General features: G+C 39.7%; 1 long non-coding RNA gene across 1 annotated transcript; it reads right to left on the bottom strand.

Moving 5' to 3' along the window:
- Positions 1–3,681: 3,681 nt before the first annotated feature.
- Positions 3,682–7,780, bottom strand: LOC117095385. The gene is made up of 2 exons (XR_004441948.1): positions 7,578–7,780; positions 3,682–3,923 (listed from the first exon to the last, which is right to left on the bottom strand). It is a non-coding gene; the product is annotated as an uncharacterized LOC117095385 (long non-coding RNA).
- Between the last annotated feature and the right edge of the window lie 18,976 nt (positions 7,781–26,756).

Genomic DNA, 26,756 nt, shown 5'->3' with positions numbered 1-26,756 from the left:
TCAGAAAAGAAAGATTAAAATGTGAAGATTTAAATAGGCAGTGGGGAAACTGACCATCTCATATATACTGTTGTGAGTTAATGGTTGATACACTTTGGGCCGATTTATCCATATCTATTAAATTTTGTATAAAATGTACAAAAATATGTACAAAATTTAATGCAAGTCTAATTGTAGGGATGTATCCTTCAAAAATACCCACAAAAGTATCCAAAGTCCAAGGATTTGCCTTGAAAATTTTGCTAAAAGATTTAAGGTCCAATAGTCCTTTTCTTCCTATAGAGTAATCTTCCTACAGAATGATTCCTACAGGAATTTCTGAATGTTCAGCCTTTTGCTTCATTAATTCTTGACATTTTAAGTCTGCACAAATCTCTGGTGTTTGCCCAACCCTGGGAATCCTTGAGTGAAACTCTCTCTATTCTGCCCTATCTTACTACTGTCACCTAAATACAGGTCTTGCCACTGTATGTTTTGCTTTATCATAATCCAGGCTTTCTGAAAGATCCATTACTCAGTTTGACTCAGGCTTGTACTCAGTCGTGATGTGGAGTAAAATTGTCGTAAGCCTCTAATACTTAGAGTTAATCTTCACTCAATTTAAATGATGGTTGTATCAGACTGTCAGTTTTAATCATGCTTAATAAGAAATATCGAATGAAAAAAACTATTTATATAAGTAACTTTGCAAAAGTTAAGGATGAGATTAACCATTACCCTCTGTTTGAAAAGGAAGAATAAAGAATATTTACAAAACAATTGCTCTATAGTTTAAGTTAAATATACTTATTCTGTATTTTGCCTTTGTAAAATTGAGTTTCTAAATCTGTTTACAGTAAAGGGCATAGAACTTACCTGTAGTATTGAGAATTGTGAGGTTTTCAAATAAATGTTTTACTTGGGGAGAAAGAAGGCTGTAGATTCTCGTGCAGTTGTAAGAAATAATACAGAGAGACCCCACTGGCCCTTTACACAGTTTCCCCCAGTGGTAAAATCTTGCAAAACTATAGTGTCAGTTATTACAACCAGGATATTAAGGTTGACATAGTCAAGATAAAGAACATTTCTGTCACCACAAAGATCTCTCACGTGGCTTGGTAATATCTACACCCATGTCCCTCCTTACTACTTAACCTTTTGCAACCGTCAATCTGTCCTCCATTTCTACAATTTTGTTATTTCAAGATGTCCTTTCAATGGAATTGATATAAGGCTACAGTGTAAAACCTTTTAGGATTGCCTTTTTTTTTTTCACTCAGAGGAATTATTTGGTGATTCATTTGTTTCTAGTGTGTTTGTAATTGCTTATTGTAACATTTTTATGATGGTTACTTAAAAATATTTGTCAGACAATTCCAACATCTCTGTCATCCTGATCTTGGTGTTGGTGTCTGTCAATTGTCTTTTTTTTTTCTTTGAGAGAGGGCCTAGCTCTGTTGCCCAGGCCGGAGTGCAGTGGCACAATCTTGGCTCACTGCAGTCTTGGCCTTGCCAGGCTCAGGTGATCCTCCCACTTCAGTATGCAGAGTAGCTGGGACTGTGGGCATGTGCCACCATGCCTGGCTAATTGGTGTTTGTGTTTTTATAAGGACAGGGTCTCACTATGTTGCCCCGGCTGGTCTCAAACTTCTGGGCTCAAGTGATCTGCCCGCCTCAGCCTCCCAAAGCGCTGGGATTACAGGTGTGAGCCCCAACTCCGGGCTTCAGTTGTCTTTTCTCATCCTTTTTGGGTATTCTGTTTGTGCCTCTGGCCCTTATTTGAGCTTTCTGTCTTAGCAGTCTTTTGGCACCTCTTTGACAGGGCATGTGGCGAGGGAAGCCCCTCCATTACTGGCCAGTGGGGATAAAACTCCAGGCTTCCCTCTCAGCTTTCATCCACATCCTCCAGGGGCAGGGGCTCCTTGTTGCTGCCGGGTGAGGTGGGAATTCCAGCTGCCCACTCTGCCTCCACTGACACCACCAGCTGGGAGGGAGTTACTGCTTCCTATGTGGCCTCCACTGACACCATGGGGGTGGGAGGTGGCCTTGTTTCCACTGGGCACGGGCAGAAGTTCTGACTGTCTGGTAGGCCTCCTCTGATACCTACCCCCAGCAGGGAAGGGTAGGGAGGCTTTGTTTTTCTGGATGTGAGTCCAAGTCTGGGTTCCCTACTGGTCTCCACTGCCACCACAGGGTGCAGGGACTTCCTTATCACCTGTCAGGGATGAAAGCCCTGATCCCTCTTTGGTCTCCTCAGATTCCACCCTGGGAGCGGGAGGAAGGCTGGGGGCACTTTGTCATTATAGCCTGGTGTGGTTGGAAGTCTAGGCTCCCCAGCAGACTTGTGCTGGCATGGGCGGGAGTAGGACCGCAGTTTGTCTAGGATGTTTGACTAGGCTAGAGTGGATATCGTCTGAAAGTTTTCTGATTTGCCAGGGTACCCCTTTCCTAGTCCTCTGGCTACAGAGCAGAGGTTTGTTGGGCATTTGTTGTCTACACAGGACTCCTTGGTGCTTCCAGGCTGCCAGCTTCGACAGCTCCAGACTAAAGCAAAACCCGGGAACTCACAGCTGTGTCATTCCCTGGGTCCTAAGGTCCCTGGCCGGTCTGGCTTCTTCACTCCACCTTTCAGAATCTTATGTTCGTTTTATATATAATGTTCAAGGTTTTGGGTTATACATAGCGGGAGGAATAGGGAAAAGTATGTCTACTCCATTCTCCCAGAAACAAAAGTCTTGAGAATTATGTGTTAATAGTTATTTTCTGAAAACCATTGTCTTACAACTATGGACCGCACATTTGTTGTGGGAATCTTTATTTGTTAGAAAATAGAAATCTGTTTGCTTAAAGTTCTAAAGTTTCCACAGAAAAATGGAATTTACTCATCCACATTATACTAACTATGATAATTCTCCAACCAGTATATAAGAACTGTGGAGGAGCAAAGCAGAGTGCATAGGGAGTGGGGAATACATGGAGGATAAAACCATTTAGAAAAATGGCCAGCCAGGTGTGGTGGCTCACACCTGTATCTCAGCACTTTTAGAGGTCAAAGTGAGCAGATTGCTTGAGTCCAGGAGTTCAAAACCAGCCTGGGAAACATGGTGAAACCCTGTGTCTACAAAAAATTAGCTGGGCATAGTGCACCTGTAGTCCCAGCTATTTGGGAGGCTCAGGTGAGAGGATCACCTGAGCCTGGGTGATAGAGGCTGCTATGAGAAATAATTGTGCCACTGCAGTCCAGCCTGGACCACAGAGTGAAAAAAAAAAAAAGAAAAATTGCCAACAGGATTTAGTGATGGATAATTAAATTAAAACTATGGTTGTTAGTAACTCTAAGGAAAACAAAAATTTGTTTTTGTTGATATTTAAATTGTTATAATAATATAATTGCTTTAAATGTAGGGGGAGGACAGTAGTAAGAGAAGTGAGTACATATGTGGCTTGGTTTAAGAGAGTTAAATCATCGACTATTTTAATAGTTTCTCACTAATGACAAAAAGATAAATTAAGAAATAGCAGTATACATATATCATTGGGAAATATGGAAATAAATCCTGGGAAAAACAGCCAAAATAATTGATACAGGTTGAGTATTCCTTATCTGAAAGGCTTGGGATCAGAAGTGTTTTGGACTTCAGATTTTTTTGATTTTGAAGTATTTGTACATATATATAATATGAAAAATCTTAGGGATGGGGCCCAAGTCTAAACACAAAATTTATTTGTGTTTCATATTCACCTCATACATATAGGCTGAAGGTAATTTCATTTTTCCCTTGGGAATGTTGAATATACTAGTGTTGTCCACCTGTGTTTTGACTGGGACCCATCGCACGAGGTCAGGTAGGAAACTTTCCATCTGTGGCGTCATGTTGGTGTTCAGCAAGTTTCAGATTCTGGAACATTTTGCACTTTGGATGTTCAGGCTAGTGATGCTCCACCTGTAATTGATATCTGCAGTCAGAGATGGGACAAAAAGACAGCTGAGAAAGAGATTTGTTGTTTCTCTCTCTTTGTTTTGTAGTCATTTAGCACTATGTTTTTAAACCTTTGCATGTATAATGATGTCATCAAATAAAAATTAATTGGAAAATAGTTAAGGATATTTACAAAACAGTGGATGGATAAAACAATACATCTACTACTGCCACCACCCTAAGTCATCTTTTCTCCTGGGGTCCCAGCCTCTCGTTGACTTCTGGGACCATCTCTCCTCACAACTTGCTTTCAGCTATTTCAGCTCCTCTCAGTTTCTCAGCCCCTCACTATTTCAGAAACTCAAACATCTGATTTTTCTTATTCAGAGAACTATAGATTCTTGTATTTCATCAAAGTCATCCCTGAGTGCTAAGTGAGTCCACCTACCAAATGACCCATCAACGTGTTTTGTTGAAAAAAGAAATACAGTTAGTTCTGTTAGGGACAAGGAAAGGCAACGCTCATCCCAAATAAATTTGCTGTCAGTTTTGAAGCTAATTCTTGCTTAATTTCAGCAAACTTTTCATACATTCTTTGTGAGGGTGGATGCGGAAAATACAGGTAGTCCTTGCTCACCTGGTTACATTGTGTACCAATTTCCGTTACCACTGTTCAGTTAAATAACAGCAGTTACCCAACAGCACAATTCAAATTTCAGTTACCATGGCATATTAACTGTGAGAAATTGCATAAAGTCCCAACTTTGCTGCTAGCTCTTAGTTCATAAGTCACTATGTAAATAACAGACATGCATCAACTATCAGCAACTGATCACATCACTTCTTCCAATCTGTTCCTGATGGGTACGGTGCATGTTACTCAATTCAGTGATGGACAGCAATGGTAGTATGGTCTTCTTATCGCTCAGTGATAAACCCACATGACATTTTACAAAAATGGATAACTGAAAAAGACAGTTTGCCAACAAAGACGAAATTGCAGCAAAGAAAAAAAAAGTGATAATACTGCAAATGAAATTTGAAGGGAAGATAATGAAGTTATAGAGGAAATCACTGACCCTGGGAATGTTGACCTGCTACCACTGGAGAGATTCTGGATATGCAGCCAGGGGAACTTAGTGCGGGTGAACTCATGACATAAGTGAGGAAAGTGGTTGTGAGGAAATGGATGAAGGTGTGCCAGAGGAAGCGATGCTGGAAAAAACTTCACGGTAAAGGCACTCTTGGAGATACTTCACCACATCCAAAATGCAAATGTTAGAAGCTGATCCAAATTCAGAAAGAAGTGTGACAATCAGCTGAGACATATGAAAGATGCTTGTTTCCTACCATGAGTTCTTCAACAAGAAGGCTGCAGGCATTACTCGAAGTACTCTTAATATATTTTTTACAAAGAAATAAAAGTTTCATTCTCAATGTTTCTTATATTTTAAATTACAATGTACTAAATAACATGCTAGTTTTAGTATTGTTTCATTTCCTCATACATGTATAATGGACAGAGCTTTAATGTTTTGACAACAATTATTAAAGGTCAGGAAAGTTATGAAGATTGCTTTGCATGGTTTAGGTATGCACGGTCCTTTTTATGGCCCTGCACTACTGGGCAAAACAAGGACCGACTCTAAAGGAAATTAAGACATTCATGTTTTCCTTCTTTTCTCTATACTGGCCTGCCCTCTGCTGGAGGTACCAGACATCAGTGAAATTGTCAGACTGTCAAGCTACAGATAGGTAGTTCTCAACCTTTTATTCTTTTCAGCTCTACCCCTTCGCTGCCACCCTAGAGGAAGCAAAGCATTCCCATGCAAAAGCAGGGATGCTCTAATTCTCAGTGGAGTGAGTCATTATATCCACATTGTGGAGAAGGCTGTCATGCCACTAAGCAATTACATCATGTGCACAGACACTTCTGGCCACAAGGAAAGTTATCATGCCCATTTTATATTTGGAGAAAAGATGACAGATGAAGTAATGGAAATAAATGCCTCATTTTACAGTAGATCTGGGAACAAAACACTGGTATCACTAATTTATTTCACGTCATTAGAGTAGTATTTTTTTTGTTAGCATACTCCTTAAAATAGTTTTGAAAAACAGTGTGCCTTCTCACACATTTTTATGTTAACATCTGAAATTTTTCTCATAAATTTAAATAGTAACAAAAGATATAAATGTTGACACTTTTTAACAAAAACCTACGACATCACTCTTTTCAATGTATACAATATAATCTAAATACCGGAACAGTTTTATACGCTCTATCTTAAATTTAAAAATATGTGAACAACTTCTCTTCCAACATGAGGAAAATTTACAGTGTTCCTGTTTCCCCTTGAGCTCGTATTTCCATTTTACTTTACCCATAAATTTTTTTCTTTATATTTGAAAGTTTTTTTAGAATTAATTATATTACTATACTTTTCTGTATCAAAAATATATCTATGTCGAAATTTAAAATGTATGTTTTCTTTATTGATAAAGCTGAGTGGTAAAATTTTCTTCTAGATTTTGTTATCACAGTTATTAATATACAATTAAATATAATAAAATAAATGTATTATTAAATTTGATAATAGAGATAACAAGTAAAATGTTACTGGAACTATATATCTTAATGAGACGAATGGAGCTTTTTTCCTTTTTAAATTAGGTTATGTGTCAATAGATATGTATTACTTATTGCTAGAATGTGACTGGATACTGTGGAAATTGACAGCGAAAAGAAATTATTTGCTATTTTTACATGTATGGCTTATAAAAGTTGTATCAATGACTATTTATAGTAGAATCCACAATTCAGTTTTGTTCAGCTACTATACCTCTAAATAAGTACACTGTAGGATAGAATAAACTGGTAAAAACTGACCAATAAGAGTAAACAGAAAATGCACCCAAATGAAAAATAAATATAAATTTTCTATAACTATCTTTATGGAATAGTTATTTACGAAATTTCCCTATGAGTCTGAATAAATATACAAGAAAATATACAACACTAACTCACTTCTAATATATGTTCTGGATACTGGAAAATGTAATGTTGACCAGGAGGAATAACTGGGGGAATTTGTATCCCTTTTTTCTTGAAATCACTCAGCTGAGACACAAACCAGTGATCAAGGCAGCTTCCCTGTAGGCACTGACACCCCAGGGCAAGACCCCATAGCAGGATTCCTGATGGGTGAGAGGTTTGCCTTTACTTTTTTTTTTTTTTTTGGAACGGAGTCTCGCTCTATCGCCCAGGCTGGAGTGCACTGGCCAGATCTCAGCTCACTGCAAGCTCCGCCTCCCGGGTTTACGCCATTCTCCTGCCTCAGCCTCCCGAGTAGCTGGGACTACAGACGCCCGCCACCTCGCACGGCTAGTTTTTTGTATTTTTTAGTAGAGACGGGGTTTCACGGTGTTAGCCAGGATGGTCTCGATCTCCTGACCTCGTGATCCACCCGTCTCGGCCTCCCAAAGTGCTGGGATTACAGGCTTGAGCCACCGCGCCCCGCCATACTTCAAGAAGTTGGGTCAAGGTGATTGGGAATGAGGAACTGGGAAGAGACAGAGCACTATGCCTTGCCCAAGTTCTCAGACAGCTCAGATTTAAGCCTGTGGAAGTTGAGGCTCTGCAAAGTGAGTCCCTTAAAACCATCCAAGATTACATACCCTTTAGAAGGCTCCTACACAAATCCCAGATTGAAGACCATGGTGGAGACTTCTGAGGCCCACCACTATATATTTCAAGTTTACTTAAATTTTTTAGAAAGCCCAGCAACACAAAGCCTGCCTAACAGGTTCATCAGGCTGTTCTGTGAGAGATCTTCACAGAAGCTTGAGTCATTATGTGACAGCTGCCCTCCTCATGGGAATGCAGCCTCACAGAATGGACAGTGAACAGCCGGGTAAGACACAGGCAAAGAACACATGATAGGAGACCAGTGCTTTTAATACCTTTCCACCTTTGAGTGAAAGTTTACGTCCACAAGGAAAAACATGAAAATTGTTACGTGTGAACTGCCTCCCCAGAAAGTAGTATAATAAGAATCAAAATGTAATGGAAACATTCAAACAAGGTCATAGTCATCTTAATGTTAAATTTTGTTTTAAGATACTTTGAAGGGCTAGAGTTCAAATAAGCATTCTTTTTAGTGATCTAGAAATGAAGTAAATAAAACTATCATGCTGTTTTCCTAAGGTATTTAATAAACAGGTCACAATCTGGAGTATCATAATTGTGATTAATAATTCTTAGGGAACCAGAGAACATTTCATTAGATTATAATGATTTTTATCCTCCTTTGAAAAATTGCCACAAATTTATAAAGATTTATATGTTTTTCAGAAACTTCAATCCATTAGCAAAAATGAGCAAAGTTGATATCCTGCCTTTGAGATTTTGAAAATGTTATCAAGATGGATATGTAGAAGGCATACTCATTAATAGTATGATGGCAAAACTATGTCAGAAATAGGGTTTTGATTTTTTTAAGTGTTTACTTGGACTACACATTCACCTTCATATTTCTCAGACTACACCATTTCTATATACTTGGCTAAAATACTTGTGACTAAAATACCTGAGTAATTTGGCCTAATTTTCTTTTTTTCTTTTTTTGAGACAGAGTCTTGCTCTGTTTCCCAGACTGGAGTGCAGTGGTATAATCTTGGCTCACTGCCTCCTGGGTTCAAGTGATTCTCCTGCCTCACCTCCCGAATAGCTGGGATTACAGGCACATGCCACCACGCCTGGCTAATTTTTGTATTTTTCGTAGAGATGGGGTTTCACCATGTTGGCCAGGTTGGTCTCAAACTCCTGACCTCAGGTGATCCGCCTGCCTCAGCCTCCCAAACTGCTGAGATTACAGGAGTGAGCCACTGCGCCAGGCCTAAGTTGGCCCAATTTTCTGGCTTAATAAATAATTTATTTTCTTATTGCTAGAATTAATATATGTGTATTTGTTCAAATATTGTTTTTCAGATTTACTTCTACCAGTGCTATTGCTAAATGGAATTTTATTCACATTCAGCAGTTAAATAAATCTAAAATACAGAGGTAAAAATAGACATTGAAAAACTGTGATTCTGAGCCTCAGATCACTAAAATGATATTTTCATGTTGCTAAGAAACAGTTTATATCTAATTGGAACAAAACTTCATCAATGTTTTCTGTTTCTCTCAGTTCTGTGAAATAATCCCTTACAATCCAATAAAATTAAAACCTGAATGTGGATTGGAGTACTTGTATTTATTTAAAAATGTAGAGATTCCTACTTGGGGTAAACAGCCTCCAAGATGGCACCCAGTGATCCCCACTTCCTGATATTAACAGCCTGTGGAGTCCCTCCTACATCGTACCAGGGTTGGCCAATGGAATATGGCAGAAATGATGGTATCTCACATCCAAGACTACATTATCAAAGAACTGCTTATGGCTTTTCACTTGTTGCTCACTCTAGGGGAAACCATGTTGTGAGAGGCCCATGTTATGGATGAACTAAACCTGTGCGCATGTGAGTGAAACAGAGCCTCAAGCTCCAGATGGATCTTGAGATGGCTGCAGCCTGGCTTGACTGCAACCTCATGGATGACCTTGAGCCCGGAACAACTGGGCTAAACTGCTCCCAGATTCCTGACCCTCAGAAACAGTGAAACAATAAATGCTTGTTGTTCTAAACTGCTAACTGTTGGGGTAATTGATTGTGTAGCAACAGATAACTGATAAACCACCTTTAGTTAGTATGCTTCCTATTAAACCTGTTACTTAAACTATATACTTGGCTAAAATACTTGTTACTAAAATACCTGATTAAGTTGGCCTAATTTTCTTTTTTTCTTCTTTTGAGACAGAGTCTTGCTCTGTTGCCCAGGCTGGAGTGCAGTGGTGTAATGTTGGCTCACTGCCTCCTGGGTTCAAGCGATTGTCCTGCCTCACCTCCCAAATAAATTTTTCTTTAGTCTAAGCATATTAGTATTTTGAAGTAGAACATTGCTTTGCCATTAAGGAAATATGCCCTAAATTGGTAGTTCTTGATGGTAGTGGTTCCACTCTCCTCCTACCCAAGGACAACCCAGAGCTCTGTGAGGGAATTTTTTTGGTTGTCACAATGATTGATGGAGCTCACTGGTCTCTAGTAGGTGGGGGCTAAGGGTGTTAGACATCCTGTAATGTGTAAGACACTTTATTTTAAGATAGCAAAGGAAAACATTACAAAACATTTGTTTTATAAAAAGGGTGTTATTCCAATAGAGCCGTAAGCTACCAGATTAAAGAGAGGAATGTCCTGCTTTTCCTGGGGAAGGGTAAATGAAATCTGCTGATCTTTTTCTGAGATGGTCCATAATGGAAAAGTAAAAGAAACCAGGAATTTGTCACATAGAATGTAATTTGATAAAAAATTTGAATATAAGAATGTAAAATTTGTAATCATAAAAATTCCATTTGAAATGGTATTTTCAAAAAAGAGAAATCAGCCTTTAGTTTTAGTTAACAGGTTAGTTTGAGACAGGTAGAATTCCAGACTCATGGAAGGAAATAATGAAGTGAGTGAAATGAAGAGATGTTCTCACTGCCCTTTAGCATCCTAAACTGGGCAAATCCAAAACTGTGAAAGGAAGGCAAAGTAAAAACTTCCATTAAAAAATGAAACCTTATTTCGGTACAATTTTCATTCTCATATGGATGTAAAAATATGCATGTTATTGAAATGATCAGAGATTGATTTGATGTGGCTCACAAAAATTGTGATCTGTAAGATAATATTTTAGAAAACATTAGGTCTTTTAATATAGCATTCAGAGTAATTTTTCTTTGATGTTATATACATTTTAAATCAAATGTAGTATATTCTAGGCTTATAGGATTTGTTTTAGCAAACAGAATACGTTGAGTGAGTTTGTGTTTTCTGGAGTGATTCCATTTAGGTTGATAAGGCAAGGACTCATGGGGAAGGCCCTAGGAAAGGATAGAGGATATTCTGGGCCAAAATACAAATAGATGATAAGCATCATCTTCTTGTAAGGCAATATAATAGAGGATTGAAAAAGTCAGGAAGCCAGAGTCTCTGTCTTTATTTATTATATCTTTTTGTGTGTTTGTTTATTATTTTTGTGAAGTATATGTTTATATATTTTAAAAATCACCTTTCTAAATGTACAGTTCTATGAGTTTGGACAAAAACATAAAGCTGTACAGCTACCACTACATTCAAGATATAGAACACTTCCATCAGCCCCAAAATTCATTTTTTTTAGTCAAAACCTCTCCCTCAGTTCTTAGCAAGCTCTGATCTATTTTCTATCTTTATAGTCTAGCCTTTTGGAGAAGGTCTTAAAAATTAGATCATTATATAGCTCTTCTAGTCTTTTTCCTCTCATTTAGCATAATACATTAGAGATTTATCCAAGTTGCTACATGTCCAGCAGTTCATGCTTTTACTGCTGAGTAGTACTCCATTGCATAGATGTACTACACTTTATCCATTCACCAGCTGAAAGACAATTGGGTTGTTTCTAGCATTTGGAGGTTATGAATAGTCACTATAAATAGTCACGTACAGGTTTTTGGTTGAAAACGGGTTCTTATTTCTCTTTGGTAAACGGTTAAGAGAGGATGGCTAGATCATATTGCATGTTTAGCTTTACGAAAAAAACTTACCAACTATATTCTAAAGTGGCTATATTATTTCATATTTTCATTTGCAATATATAATGGTTCCAGTGCTCCACATCCTGGTCATCATGTGGTTCAGCTGGTCTTTTTAAGTTTAAACATTCTGTTAGGTATGTAGTGATGTCTCAGTGGGTTTTTATTTGGTGTCATATGTAAGAAATCTTTGTTTATCTTTGTTCCCATCTTGCTTTATTTCCAGTGTTTCCAATATATGTTTTCTTACAGTTTTCATCTCTCTGCTGAAATTCCATATTGGTTTGTGCACATTGTCTGCCTTCTCCATTTAGAGCCTTTAACATATTACTAATGGTTATTTCAAATGGCTTGTCTGATAGTTCCAACATCTGAATTATCTCTGAGTTTGGTTCTCTTGATCGTTTTATCTCATGACAGTGGGTTGCTTTTCCTTATCTTATTGTCTTACGATTTTTGACCAAATACCAGACATTGTTTGTAGGACAACAGACGCTGAAATAAACAGTATATATGATTGGCAATGAGCATATCTCTTCTGCTAGGCTATTTGTATAGGGGTTGAGTTTATCTAGTTAGCAGTTGAGCAGGTTTTGTTGCTGCTTGAGTGTCAAAAAGCTTTTCTCTCTCTCTCTTTTTTTTTTTTTTTTGAGACAGAGTCTTGCTCTGTCGCCCAGGCTGGTGTGCAGTGGTACAATCTCAGCTCACTGCAACCTCTGCCTCCCGGGTTCAAGTGATTCTCATGCCTCAGCCTCCCAAATAGCTGGGATTACAGGCATGCGCCACCACCCTGGGCTAATTTTTGTAATTTTAATAGAGGTGAGGTTTCATCATGTTGGCCAGGCTAGTCTTGAATTCCCGACTTCAAGTAATCCGCCGCCTCAGCCTCCCAAAGTTCTGGGTTTACAGGCATGAGCCACTGCTCCTGGCTGAGATTTTCTCAATGTTGCTGCTCTTCCCCCAGCTTTCAGCCTTTCCTGTGTTGCAGCACCACAAAAGGGGATCTATCTTCCCAAGGAGTGGACTGCTATTGCTTGTTACCCTGTATTGCAAGCTTAGTCGTTTTGTTCCTACACGATCCTACTTCTCCATTTCATGGCAGCCAAACTGCCTTGCATCTTTGGCAAATCTTCTATGGGACTTCCCTGCACCTGCCCAGTGGGTAGGAGACTTCTAATAGTAATGATGTAGGATCCTGAGCCCAGGACTCTTCCTTGCTCCTCCAATAATGACAAGGTTTTGTTTTCCCTTTCTCTAGCTGTAATGAGTTTTCATCTAGTCTTGGAGATGTACAGAGTTTCTGCTTCTTCCCCCAAGGCTAGAGGCTTTTGTTCCTTGAGAGAGCATCTAAGGAGGGCTTTGTGATTTCCCTCAGCAACTGCACTCCCCTCCTCCAGGCCTGCACCACCAAGGAAGACTCCCTCTGGTTCCCCACCCTCCCCCAGTCTTTCTCATGAGCACCAAATGGAAATCTGTGAAGAAGATCTTGTAAGTGTGAACTGCTTTTCTGTCTGTGGCTCCCAGACAAACCTGTACTGTCACACTGGTTCACAGTCAGACTTCTGCAATTTGTTAGAAATTTTAGCAAGTCCTTCCTATTTTTTCGATGCCAACCAGCACCTCTTCTTCCTGTGTTCTGCCAAAGGTGAGCCAGAGCTCGCACCCTGTATTCTTAGAGAGACCTTGGATTTCAAGCTACCTAGTTGCCCTGTGGCCTTAACTATCTGATGGGTTCAAGAAAAATTATGAGTTTATATTTTATCTGTGTTTTTCTTATTTCTAGAGTGGAAAAGGTGTTCTTGTCTGCTTTCTACATCTTAGGTAGAAGTAGAACTCCCATTGTATCTTTTTGTTGTTGTTGTTTTGAGACACAGTCTCACTCTGTCAGCCAGGCTGGAGTGCAGTGGCATGATCTTGGCTCACTGCCACCTCCATCTCTCAGACGCAAGCAGTTCTGCCTCAGCCTCCCAAGTAGCTGGGATTACAGGCATGTGCCACCATGCCCAGCCAGTTTTTATATTTTTAGCAGAGACGGGGTTTCACCATGTTGGCCAGGCTGGTCTTGAACTCCTGACCTCAGGTAATCTGCCCGTCTCAGCCTCCCAAAGTACTAGGATTACAGGCGTGAGCCACCGTGCCCAGCCCCCATTGTATCTTTAAAGATATTCTAGAGATTAACATTTCACAGATTTTTCCCAGTAATGTACAGAAGAGTTAATAATTTTCACTATCCAAATTTTCATCTTCACATTTGGCTGAGTCATAGAACAGTTAGGAAAAGGCCAGGCAATATTGTGTCTGGCATATTGCTATGTGCACGCAAGTGCTATCATTATTTTCTTGTCCTACAAGAAGACTTGGAGTTTCCCAGAACAGCCCCTCTTTGTGGGCAGAGGTGGCTGGCTGGCCACCAAACATGCTCCCTTCTGTAGTACAGTGCCATTGGGAAGAGTTGGCCCTTCCATGAACTACACTTTACAGCTTGCCTTACCGTTAGCTACTGCCATATAGCTGTGTTCTAGCAAATATAAAATTGCAGAATTGATGTGAGCCACTTTCAGGCCTCCCCTGTAAAAGCCACTCATTTGGCACTCCTCCATGCTCCTTCCCTTACCAACAGGTGGATGCAAATGCCCACAGTGATGTGGGAAGTCAGGTGTTTAAGAAGGCAGAACCTCTATTGGTCTGAATACCTAATGACTGTGTAGAATGGAACTCGTATACTCCCATCCCCCAAGACTGGAGTCAACTTGGATTATTTCATGAGCAAGACATCAACTTTGTGTTCCAGCTCTTAGAGATATTGAGGTCAATTGTCTGGGCAAATGGCCAACCCTAACTAATCTTATCCTTTCCTTCCCTTGTCAAATCACCTGGTCAACCTGCTCTGATATGAGATTTTTACCAGGCTTGCCAGTTGTCTGTAGGTCATTCACAAGAAACAAACTCTTAGACCCTCAGCATTCGTGTGTAGATGAAGTCGAGAAGCTAAAAACTAGATGAGATTTAGAAAAATATATTTTCCAAGGGTGACAAAAGATTGCATCTGATGTATTGACTCCAAATTATTATTAGTGGCTGCTTGTAGTGCTGTGTTGGGAAATTGTCTGAGGCAGTGTCCAGGCTAATAGAAAAGAACACTGTGATTAATTGGCAATAACTATCATGGCAGGTGAGGTAGGAGTGATGGCATGGGTTCAAAGAACTTCGTCATCCCTGGGACTTAAGCCAAGCTCTTGGATGCATTCAGTAGGCTGTTCCTAGAAATAGTACCCATATTTGTAAATCTCAAGTAGGAGGCACTTACCATTAAGGCAATATCCTTACCATGGCTGTTACTTATATAAGTTGGTGTGATTTATTGGCAGCCTTAATCAGCTAAGTTATAAATGAAATTTACACATCCCTCTGCCTAGATTCTGCTTGTTTAGTTTAGAAATCAGGTATTTTCAGGACTCAAAATTTCTAGTAAAACAATTTTGAAGGCACATATACTGCTTCTATCGGAGCAGTGGCAAAGCAGATGATTTTAATCTTTGGGATTGTGATCTAGTGTCTTGAACTCTATTCTGATGAAACGATGAACTCCTTACTGGCTTATAGACTGATCTGGCAAATAGAAGGAAACAAAGAATAGGAAACAGTCCCTGTTGATATAGGCAACTGTTTGGTGGTTAAAAAGCGGATAGACCCCTTCTTTCTGCTGTGGGAATTAGAGTTTACTTACAGTGGCTCTCAAGTGCCTGGATTTCTTAAGCTACATGTTCTTAGTTATTATACTATTTTCTTTATGACAAAGGATGAAATTCAGATACACACACCTATGTCCAAAACACACTGCATCCAAACAAAATCTTAGTTTAATCTTTTTCACAAACACATTAGAGATTTTTTATTTTCACAGGACATGGGAAAGAGTAATATATTTTGAACACAAAATAAAATGGAGAATTTAGCCAAAAAGTTCATGTAATTTCTAATCTTGAGGAAACAGACACATCCAACTTGAAGGATATTCTGTAAAATAACTGCTCCAGAGTCTTTTAAAAATGTCAGTCATTAAAGAATTTTTTTAAATGGTTGAGGGATTGTTTTAGATCAAAGAAGACTAAAGAGGCACAACAACTAAATGCAGTGCTCAATTATCCATTGAGTCCTGGATAAAACAAGCCAAAAAGATAGTTTTAAATCTTTTGGAATAACTAAGATCAGAGCAGAACTGAAGGAGATAGAGTCACAAAAAACCCTCCAAAAAATCAATGAATCCAGGAGTTGGTTTTTTGAAAAGATCAACAAAATTGACAGACCGCTAGCAAGACTAATAAAGAAGAAAAGAGAGAGGAATCAAATAGACGCAATAAAAAATGATAAAGGGGATATCACCACCGACCCCACAGAAATACAAACAACCATCAGAGAATACTATAAATGCCTCTACGCAAATCGACTAGAAAATCTAGAAGAAATGGATAATTTCCTGGACACTTACACTCTCCCAAGACTGAACCAGGAAGAAGTTGAATCCCTGAATAGACCAATAACAGGCTCTGAAATTGAGGCAACAATTAATAGCCTACCCACGAAAAAAAGTCCAGGACCAGATGGATTCACAGCTGAATTCTACCAGAGGTACAAGGAGGAGCTGGTACCATTCCTTCTGAAACTATTCCAATCAATAGAAAAAGAGGGAATCCTCCCTAACTCATTTTATGAGGCCAACATCATCCTGATACCAAAGCCTGGCAGAGACACAACAAAAAAAGAGAATTTTAGACCAATATCCCTGATGAACATCGATGCAAAAATTCTCAATAAAATACTGGCAAACCGGATTCAGCAGCACATCAAAAAGCTTATCCACCATGATCAAGTGGGCTTCATCCTGGGATGCAAGGCTGGTTCAACATTCGCAAATCAATAAACATAATCCAGCATATAAACAGAACCAAAGACAAGAACCACATGATTATCTCAATAGATGCAGAAAAGGCTTTTGACAAAATTCAACAGCCCTTATGCTAAAAACGCTCAATAAATTCGGTATTGATGGAACGTACCTCAAAATAATAAGAGCTATTTACGACAAACCCACAGCTAATATCATACTGAATGGGCAAAAACTGGAAAAATTCCCTTTGAAAACTGGCACAAGACAGGGATGCCCTCTCTCACCACTCCTATTCAACATAGTGTTGGAAGTTCTGGCTAGGGCAATCAGGCAAGAGAAAGAAATCAAGGGTATCCAGTTAGGAAAAGAAGAAGTCAAATTGTCCCTGTTTGCAGATGACATGATTGTATATTTAGAAAAACCCATCGTCTCAGCCCAAAATCTCCTTAAGCTGATAAGCAACTTCAGCAAAGTCTCAGGATACAAAATTAATGTGCAAAAATCACAAGCATTCTTATACACCAGTAACAGACAAGCAGAGAGCCAAGTCAGGAATGAACTTCCATTCACAATTGCTTCAAAGAGAATAAAATACCTAGGAATCCAGCTTACAAGGGATGTAAAGGACCTCTTCAAGGAGAACTACAAACCACTGCTCAGTGAAATCAAAGAGGACACAAACAAATGGAAGAACATACCATGCTCATGGATAGGAAGAATCAATATCGTGAAAATGGCCATACTGCCCAAGGTTATTTATAGATTCAATGCCATCCCCATCAAGCTACCAATGAGTTTCTTCACAGAATTGGAAAAAACTGCTTTAAAGTTCATATGGAACCAAAAAAGAGCCCGCATTGCCAAGACAATCCTAGGTCAAAAGGACAAAGCTGGAGGCGTCACGCTACCTGACTTCAAACTATACTACAAGGCTACAGTAACCAAAACAGCATGGTACTGGTACCACAACAGAGAAATAGACCAGTGGAACAGAACAGAGTCCTCAGAAATAATACCACACATCTACAGCCATCTGATCTTTGACAAACCTGACAAAAACAAGAAATGGGGAAAGGATTCCCTATTTAATAAATGGTGCTGGGAAAATTGGCTAGCCACAAGTAGAAAGCTGAAACTGGATCCTTTCCTTACCCCTTATACGAAAATTAATTCAAGATGGATTAGAGACTTAAATGTTAGACCTAATACCATAAAAACCCTAGAAGAAAATCTAGGTAGTACCATTCAGGACATAGGCATGGGCAAGGACTTCATGTCTAAAACACCAAAAGCAACGGCAGCAAAAGCCAAAATTGACAAATGGGATCTCATTAAACTAAAGAGCTTTTGCACAGCAAAAGAAACTACCATCAGAGTGAACAGGCAACCTACAGAATGGGAGAAAATTTTTGCAACCTACTCATCTGACAAAGGGCTAATATCCAGAATCTACAAAGAACTCAAACAAATATACAAGAAAAAAACAAACAACCCCATCAAAAAGTGGGGAAGGATATGAACAGACATTTCTCAAAAGAAGACATCCATACAGCCAACAGACACATGAAAAAATGCTCGTCATCACTCGCCATCAGAGAAATGCAAATCAAAACCACAATGAGATACCATCTCACACCAGTTAGAATGGCAATCATTAAGAAGTCAGGAAACAATAGATGTTGGAGAGGATGTGGAGAAATAGGAACACTTTTACACTGTTGGTGGGATTGTAAACTAGTTCAACCATTATGGAAAACAGTATGGCGATTCCTCAAGGATCTAGAACTAGATGTACCATATGACCCAGCCATCCCACTACTGGGTATATACCCAAAGGATTATAAATTACTCTACTACAAAGACACATGCACACGTATGTTTATTGCGGCACTATTCACAATAGCAAAGACTTGGAATCAACCCAAATGTCCATCTGTGACAGACTGGATTAAGAAAATGTGGCACATATACACCATGGAATACTATGCAGCCATCAAAAAGGATGAGTTTGCGTCCTTTGTAGGGACATGGATGCAGCTGGAAACCATCATTCTTAGCAAACTATCACAAGAAGAGAAAACCAAACACCGCATGTTCTCACTCATAGGTGGGAACTGAACAATGAGATCACTTGGACTCGGGAAGGGGAACATCACACACTGGGGCCTATCATGGGGAGGGGGGAGGAGGGAGGGATTGCATTGGGGAGTTATACATGATATAAACGTTATGCACATGTACCCTAGAACTTAAAGTATAATAAAAAATAAAAAAAGAAAAAAAAAAAAAAAAGAAAAATTCTAAAATAAAAAACAATAAAACCAAAAAAAAAAAATCTTTTGGAGAAATTTGAATATAAACTTTATATCAAAGTTAAATGTCTTGAGGGTGAAAACTGTACAAGAGTTTCCTTTGATAATTTTAGATAAGTGTTGTAGTACTTAGACCATGGTGCCAAAATGTCTGCACTTACTCTCAAAGGGTGTCCATTACACTTAAAGAAATGTGGCAACTGTGGTCACTGTTGGAGAATCTAGATGAAGGCTATACAAGCATTTATTGTTCTGGTCTTACAACTTTTCTGTAAGTTTAAAAATTTTCACATTGAAAAGCTGGGAAGAAAAGTTTTTCTACTTAATGGTATATCCTAAGAATTTCCTGTAATATTATATCCTAACCACTCATAATGACTACTTTTAATAACACCATGGTATTCTTTTGAGGGAATATGTATTCTCTTTAATGATTCCACAATTTAGATTCATAATAAATAATACTTTAATGTGCATCTCTGTATGTGTCTTGTAGATTCTAATCTTGGCATAAATTTCCACAGGTAGGTTGCTGGATCAAATGGCCATTTATGGAGAATTTGAAACATTCTGCTATGATCTATTTTTTTTTAAGCTGCTAAGTGAGATGGCAGGATCTTAATAAAAGTGAGTCATTTCAAACAGTTATATTTCTGTGAGCCTGAATATTTTTAGATTGCTGACACCCCTTTTTCTTCACTCATCTGCCAACCTCCCTGATAGCTGTGGGACCTTGGTTCTGTCTTTGCTGCCATTTATTCCTATAGATGAGATTTTTCAGACTGAGATACTGGGCACCAAGAGGCCAATAAGAGTAGGAGGAAGTTGTTAAGCTTTTCAATATTTCGTCAAACAAAATTCATACATTTCTCACGCTGAAGCTCACATAAGTGAGTTCAGACATAGAGTCTGGCTCTGGTTCAGCTTTGATAGGTAGGGCTGCAACCTCAGACAGCAGCTCAAATGCAACCTGAGACCCTGAGCCAGAACCACCCCATGAAGCTGCACCCAGGTTCCTGACCCGCAGAGATTGTATGAGAGAATGAATGTTTGTTGTTTTTAGCTGTCAAGCTTTAGAGTACTTTTTTAATGCTGCGATAGATAACCAATACAGATTCTGGAAGTGAGATGTGGCCATAACAAAAACATAAAATGTGAACAAAACACTTGAACACGTATTTCATAAAAGGAGATATGTGAATAATAGGCATATAAAAAGGAGTGCATTGGTCAGCAGGAAAATGCATATTAAAAGCACAATTCAATACCACTACACACCTACCAGAAAGGCTCCAAGTGTAGGTGAGGATGCAGAATATCTGGAACTCATATATTGCTGGCAGGAGTATGAAATGGTATAAACGAACACAGTTAACCTAAACCTAAGTCAGTTGACCCAGAAAGTACACTGCTAGGTTTATACCAAGAGAAATGATTGCCTACAACCAAAATAAGAGGAAAACATAAATGTTCCTGGAAACTTCATTTATTACAGGCCTAAACTGCAAATAACTCAAATATTCATCAGCAGAAGAATGGATAAATAATTTGTGATATATCCAGGCAATGGAATACTACTCAGCAATAAAAATAATTGAAGTATACACACAGCAACCTGGATGAGCCTCACAAACACTATTTTGAGCAAAAGCATGCTATGTTGTTTCGTTTCTATGCCATTAAGGAACAGGTTAAAACAAATTTATGGTGATAAAAGAGAGAGTAGTGGTTGCCTCAGGATTGGTAAGTTGTACCAACTGGAAGGTAACAGGAGTGAACTCTCTGGGGTGATGGAAATGTTCAACATTTGATCTGGATGGTGATCACATGGTTTTATATATCTAAAAAAATCACAAAATAGTCACCCATTTTCTTCATTTTACTACTATATAAATTACATGTCAAGAAGATAATGTTGAAAAGATCCAAATGCCTTTCTGGCCCTAGAGAACCTATCTTTGGCCCCTTCTCTGACTTCTTCTCTGAACACTCTTCCCCTTATTCACTCCCCAAACACCCTGGCCGCCCTCCTGCTCCTCCAACACACCAAGCATACTGCCACCTCAGGGCCTTTGCACTAGCTCCTCCCTCGTCAGCACTCCCTGTCCTCAAATATCCCTGTAGATATCATCCTTTGCTTTATTCAGGTCTACCTATCATTGTCACAGTTCTCTGGAAACAGAGGCCTGGGCAAAGGTTAAGGCTTAGAGGGTTACTTGGGAGGTACAATCTCACACAGCTGGCTGCTCGATATGTTAGTTTCCAGAGCAGCTGTAGTAACGCACCACACATTGTTGTCACTCAGAACAACAGAAATGTATTGTGTCACAGTTCTGGATGCTAGAAGTCTGAAATTCAAGTATGGCGAGGCCATGCTCCCTCTGAAACCTGTAGGGGAGGCTCCTTCCCTGCCTCTTGTAGCCTTGGTGTTTGAGGCTCTCTGTGGTGTCGCCTAACATTTAGATACATTAATCCAATCTCTGCCTCCAATGTCACCTCACCATCTTCTCCTGATGTGTCTCTGTCTTTCTCCTTCTAAGGACAAGAGATTGGATTAGGCCCCCACTCCCTTAATGACTTCATCTTAACTTGATTCCATCAGCAAAGACCCTATTTCCAAATACTATAAAGCCACATTCACAGTTCCTGGGGGTTAGGACTTCGACATATCTCTTTGGGGAACATAGGTGAACCCATAACACTCAGTCGGTGCACAGGCTTGGCCACACAGCAGGCTGTGTGGAGAAATTGTGCACCAGACGGAGGGGGAAAGGGAGAGGCAGTTCAGCTGCCCACTATCCTCCAATATCCTGTTTCCTGTCTCCCACTGGTCAAAGTCCATTCAGGGGGAATTAAATCCTCTTCCTTTCCGTGTTGCATCATTCAGCCCCATTGGCAGTTGCTCAGGAAACAAGGCCCTGCAGTTTGGCATTTCTGCCGAGTTTGGACATGGGGAGAGAAGCCAGATATTCTAGGCCTGTGGCTGGTGAGCCTCAGGCAGGAAAACCACAGGGGCCTGTGGTGGCTGCAGGGAGCAAGTGGCTGAGGAAGGGACAGGTGGTGCTGAGACAGGCCCCAGGTTCTGCCCAAATGTCATCTGACCAGAGAGGCCTTCTCTGACTACTTCATATCAGATAGATGCTCCTTCCCTGTCTCTGCATTTCTTGGTTTTGCTTAATCATTCTTCACATCAATTATCACCATTGGACATATTATATATTTATGTGTTTATTTGCTATGTCTCATTTTACTCACTACCACAGCGTTCCCTGCAAGTGGGAAAGGTATCTGCTCGTCCTTTGCCCTTTTTTCAGTGCCTATCACAGTGACTGGCACATTGTAGGTGCTCAGTAAATATTTATTGAGTTTCAATGACTCGAGGAATCAATGGATATAAAGAAATGAAAAAGACTTTGTGTCTGTAGTCTGTTAGGGAGTAGCTGAGTGGGTGGCAGTGGGGTTCTCTTATGTCCAGACAGGCCTGTCTTAAGCAGGTCAGGACCTAGGTGCAGCTGAAAGCAGAGCTCCATTTCCAGGGCTTGAATTCTGCAGCTCCCTGAGGAGGCCAGGGGCTGCCAGGATCACAGCTACAAAACCTCTGGGTCATAAGGCAGAGGAAAGAGCAGACAGAGGGAACTCTTCTCATCTGGACTTGGAGGGTCGACCTTGCCCAGAGGGGAGGTTAGTGCTTCCTGCAGAGTCACAGTGGGGAGAAAGAATCCTGTCTTCCCAGGTTGACCTCTTCTAAGCTTCCTGAGTTATTTTCTATCTCTGGAACCAAACTAGTACTTTTAGTCCTAAAATGCCAATAAATATATCTTCTTTACTAGCTATGGCACTATCATATTTTTAAGGTGAAAATTAGTGTCACCTAAGCAAAAGAGCTCAGCTCCTTATTACTTATTGCCCAGTCAAGATTTAATGTGTCTCACTTTAAATGACAATTGTCCATTTTGCTTCCTTCAAGTCACACATGCTCTTGGTTCAATATAATCACTATGATTTTTAGTCACATTCTCTCTTTCCTGTGCTATTTTCTCTGTGCAATCCACTATATAAAGTCATCCATTTTTTGAAATATGTAGGAGACCATATTGGATTACTGATGAAAAGGAAATTGTAACAAACACTGGGTGACCATAGTTCATTCAAAATTAGTTTGTGGTAATTTTCTCGATTAGTGTGAAAAATGTGCATAACACAGGTAGAGATTTTGTGAGTTGAATAATGTACTCTGTGTCTTTTGTACAATAATAAAAAGCTATGGCAGCTTGTTATTTCACCAAAATAAATATACTCCACCACTAGAAAATAGGCCTAAGACTAAAGCTGTGACATGGTGACATTGTCCTCACTGCAGATTATGTACCAAAGTTCATTACTGCAACTTTACCGACTGAGCTTGAGAAAGTGGCATATGTAACCCTCTCCTTTTGTTTAGGTGAGGAAGTGCAGGCTTCGTTTTGGTGAGGGAGACTTTGGCATAGGTGGAGTGCTGAACCCAGTTTGGACCTGAGTGATTTGTGGATTGCTGACTTTCACCATTCGCGGTTTGTGAGGAATTGTTCCTTCTGGGAAGGGGGCAAGGCAGAGCATTCAAGCTCTTTCCTAGCCTATTGCCTCCCAGGATGCAGGGAGTTTGTATGTTACAGGAATTAACACTAATAACTACCATTTTCTTTATAGAGGTCAGTATGCTTCTCAAGCAGACACAGTTACTTCCAGGACAAAAGATTTTTCTTTTCTCTTAAGACTTGCTTCCATTAATAACTAAGTCACAAATTTTAACTCTGAATTTCTTTTTAATTAAGAGAGTTCATTTTAACTTTGCCTCCTGACTGTTTGATTTACCTTTCTGTAAAACTAGGAACTATAACTGCACTTACCTATGAAGTTACCTGAAGAGCACAGGGAGTAAAAAACAGAACTTTACCTTAGTCTTCTACGAAGCTGGAGATTGGAAGGCAGTCACTAGACAAATTCAAACCAATTTTTTTTTCTTGTGCTCATATTTAGTTGTCTGCCTTAATTCTAGTGCCCCGAAGTTGGATATATCTAAAGTACAGTTAAAACTAAATGGCTAATTCCTTTCTAATTTAATTTACTTTTACATGCCATAATGATAGAAATACAAAACCAAACCAAAACAAAAACTCTGCTTCTAAAAGACACAAAGAAATGTAATAATACTGTCGATCTAAAAGAAAGGAACTGAGGCAGAGTTAATATAAGTAGGAGTTTATTTGGGCCGAGTTTGAAGATTGCAACCCAGGAGCACAGATGCACGTTGCCCTGAATAGACACTCTGATTAGTGGCAGTTACAGGTGGACTTTTATTTATCCTTTTTTTTCTTTTCCTTTGTTCCCTTTTTAAACAGGGTCTTACTTTGTCACCCAGGCTGGAGTGCAGTGGTGCAATCTCAGCTTACTGCAGCCTCAACCTCCCAGGTTCAAGTGATCCTCCCACCTTAGCCCCCCAAGTAGCTGGGACTATAGGTGAGTGCCACCATGCCTGGCTGATTTTTGTATTTTTTGTAGAGACGGGGTTTCGCCATGTTGCCCAGGCTGGTCTTGAACTCCTGGCCTCAAGCGACCGACCTGCCTTGGTGTCCCAAAGTGCTGGGATTACACGAGTGAGCCACTGTGCAGGGCCTACAGGGTGAGTTTTAAAGGTAAGAAAGGAAGACAGCGAGTGGGCTGATACAAAGTTATTTGTCAGGAATTCTCATTGGTTTACAGAATTAACACTGATTAGTGATTGGCTATACATTGTTAAGCTATAGGGTGTGGGTTATAGTGTCTGGTGTGTTAATTAACCTAATAAATTAGGTTAATTTATAGCTACTGTGGCAATAGCTAACCAGTTTCAGGAGATAAATACATAGCTCAGAGTGGGGAATAAGGCACAACTGTGATCTCATTTTAATGCTTCTCTGGGCCTAACAATTCGAAAGGGCTCACAATCCTCAGATGAAAGTTCTTTTCTTTCCTCAATACCTAATTTAGTACTGAAAATATTGAGGTCCTAGATGTGGGTCATTTGTGACTTTTGCTTTAGCAGTAAAGTCTAAAAAATTTTGTTATCGTAAATAAAATTTTAGTCACTTTCCTGTCGCGCCTTATTATTGCTTTAAGATTTTAATCCAAATATATTCCCCTAAATGGACAAATCACAGTTTTAAAACAAACCACAACCATTTTATTATAACCCACAAATTGGGACTCTCCTGATCAGATATTTTTAATTACGCATTTCTTTTTTAGAAAGCTCAAGAGACTGTAAGAGCTGTACTTCCCTAATGAGTATGGTATTCCTCACAACTCCCAAGCGAATCACTTTGCGGAGAAAAGGCAATTGTCTTGGTTGAGTAGGAATTAATGTTGAAGGTGTGGAAGGAAGTTGACTTGATTCAGTTTTCACTAGCCTAAGTCACAGATGTTAAATTGCAAGTTTCACACGAGGCACCAAAGTAGAATAGATACATAATTCCAAACTGAGATGCCAAGATGCAAACTTTCAATCAAAATACTAAAGACCAGTTTCACGGGTCCAAAACTTCCCACCCCAAGGGGGAAATAACAGTACCTATGAAGGAGAAATTAAAGGAAGATTTTGTGAGGAGTTGTAATGGTTAATTTTATGTGTCACCCTGAGTAGACCAAGGGGTCCCCAGATTAAACATTGTTTCTTTGTATTTTTTATGAGGGTTTTTCTGGATGAGATCAGCGTTTCAATCAGTGGAGTCAGTAGATGGCCCTCCTCGAGGAGGCAGCATCCCATTAGTTGGGGACCTGAACAGAACAAAAAGAGAAATTTGCCCCTTTTTTCCTGCCTTACTGCTAGCACTGGGACATCTCATCTTCTGCTCTTGGATTGGGATTTTTAGCAGCTTCCTTCGTTTTCAGGCTTTTGGATTCAGACTGAATTACACTGCTTTCCTGGGTTTCCATCTTGCAGATGGCATATGGTAGGAATTCTCAGCTTCCATAATTGTGGGAGCCAATTCCTCATAATAAATCTCCTTTTATAGATACAGATATAGACATAGTTATAGATATATAACCCATTGGTTCTATTTCTCTGGAGAATCATGACTAAAACAGGAGTATTTTCTTGTTTTAGTCATGGAAAGTCTTGAAAAATAGTATTTCTCATATTATTTTTTCCTCTCCATGTGGGTCACTCAGAGAACCTATAAGTTGGGAGCATAGGGGATTGTTGTCTGACTCCAGCCCTGGAAACCTGCAGATCAATAGAGACGGACAGGTGAGCCTCTTTGGCGAGTGAAGAGGCTGTGCTGTTTGTAGGATTGGTCTGCACTGAGTTTATTAGAGCAAAATAGGCATTGAGTGTCCCTATGGACCAAATGTGGGACACACAGAAGAGAATGATCCTGGAGCCCCTTTAAATCCTGCTCAGGAGGACAGCTGGGGTGTGGGTGGAGGATAAATTGGGAGTCCTATAGAGGGAGGAAATTTGGAGGGGACTCAGGAAATCCAGTGGCACTTGCCTATGTGGGGGGCCCAGCAGGAGGGGCACCTAAGAAAACATGAAGGCACCCACAAGAGAAAGAGCAGGCTTGACATTTGCCAGGTTTGGAAAAGACAATGCCATCTTACAACTGTTCCAGTAAAGTAAGAACTTACCTGCCCCTTCTTTTCTCTCTTTCCTTCCCTACTCTGATCCTGGAAGGGTCAAAACCAGCAGCTTTCATAGTGGTCTGGGATAAGGAAGGAAAGGAGAAGCTGACCACGTCTTCTCTCCTAAAGGCTGAGACTTGCCTATGACCAGCTGTAGGTTGAGGAGGAGGAGAGAATTCTTTTCTTTGAAATAAAGATTGAAATATGTAGTGATATATTGGTTTGGGCACTCTAACAGAAAGAATCTGGTACTTTCTATTACCTATAAGTGACCAAAAAAGCTATATCCAGTGGCAGAGGTAGAATTGCCTTCACTGAGCAAGTTTAAAAGGACAGTGAGAGAAAATATTAAAATTGCTTT

The sequence above is a fragment of the Trachypithecus francoisi genome, unplaced genomic scaffold, assembly GCF_009764315.1.
Source record: "Trachypithecus francoisi isolate TF-2019V2 unplaced genomic scaffold, Tfra_2.0 Lachesis_group13, whole genome shotgun sequence".
Classification (NCBI taxonomy): domain Eukaryota; kingdom Metazoa; phylum Chordata; class Mammalia; order Primates; family Cercopithecidae; genus Trachypithecus; species Trachypithecus francoisi.
Note: the sequence above shows the minus strand (reverse complement) of the source record. Positions and strands in the feature narration are given on the sequence as shown.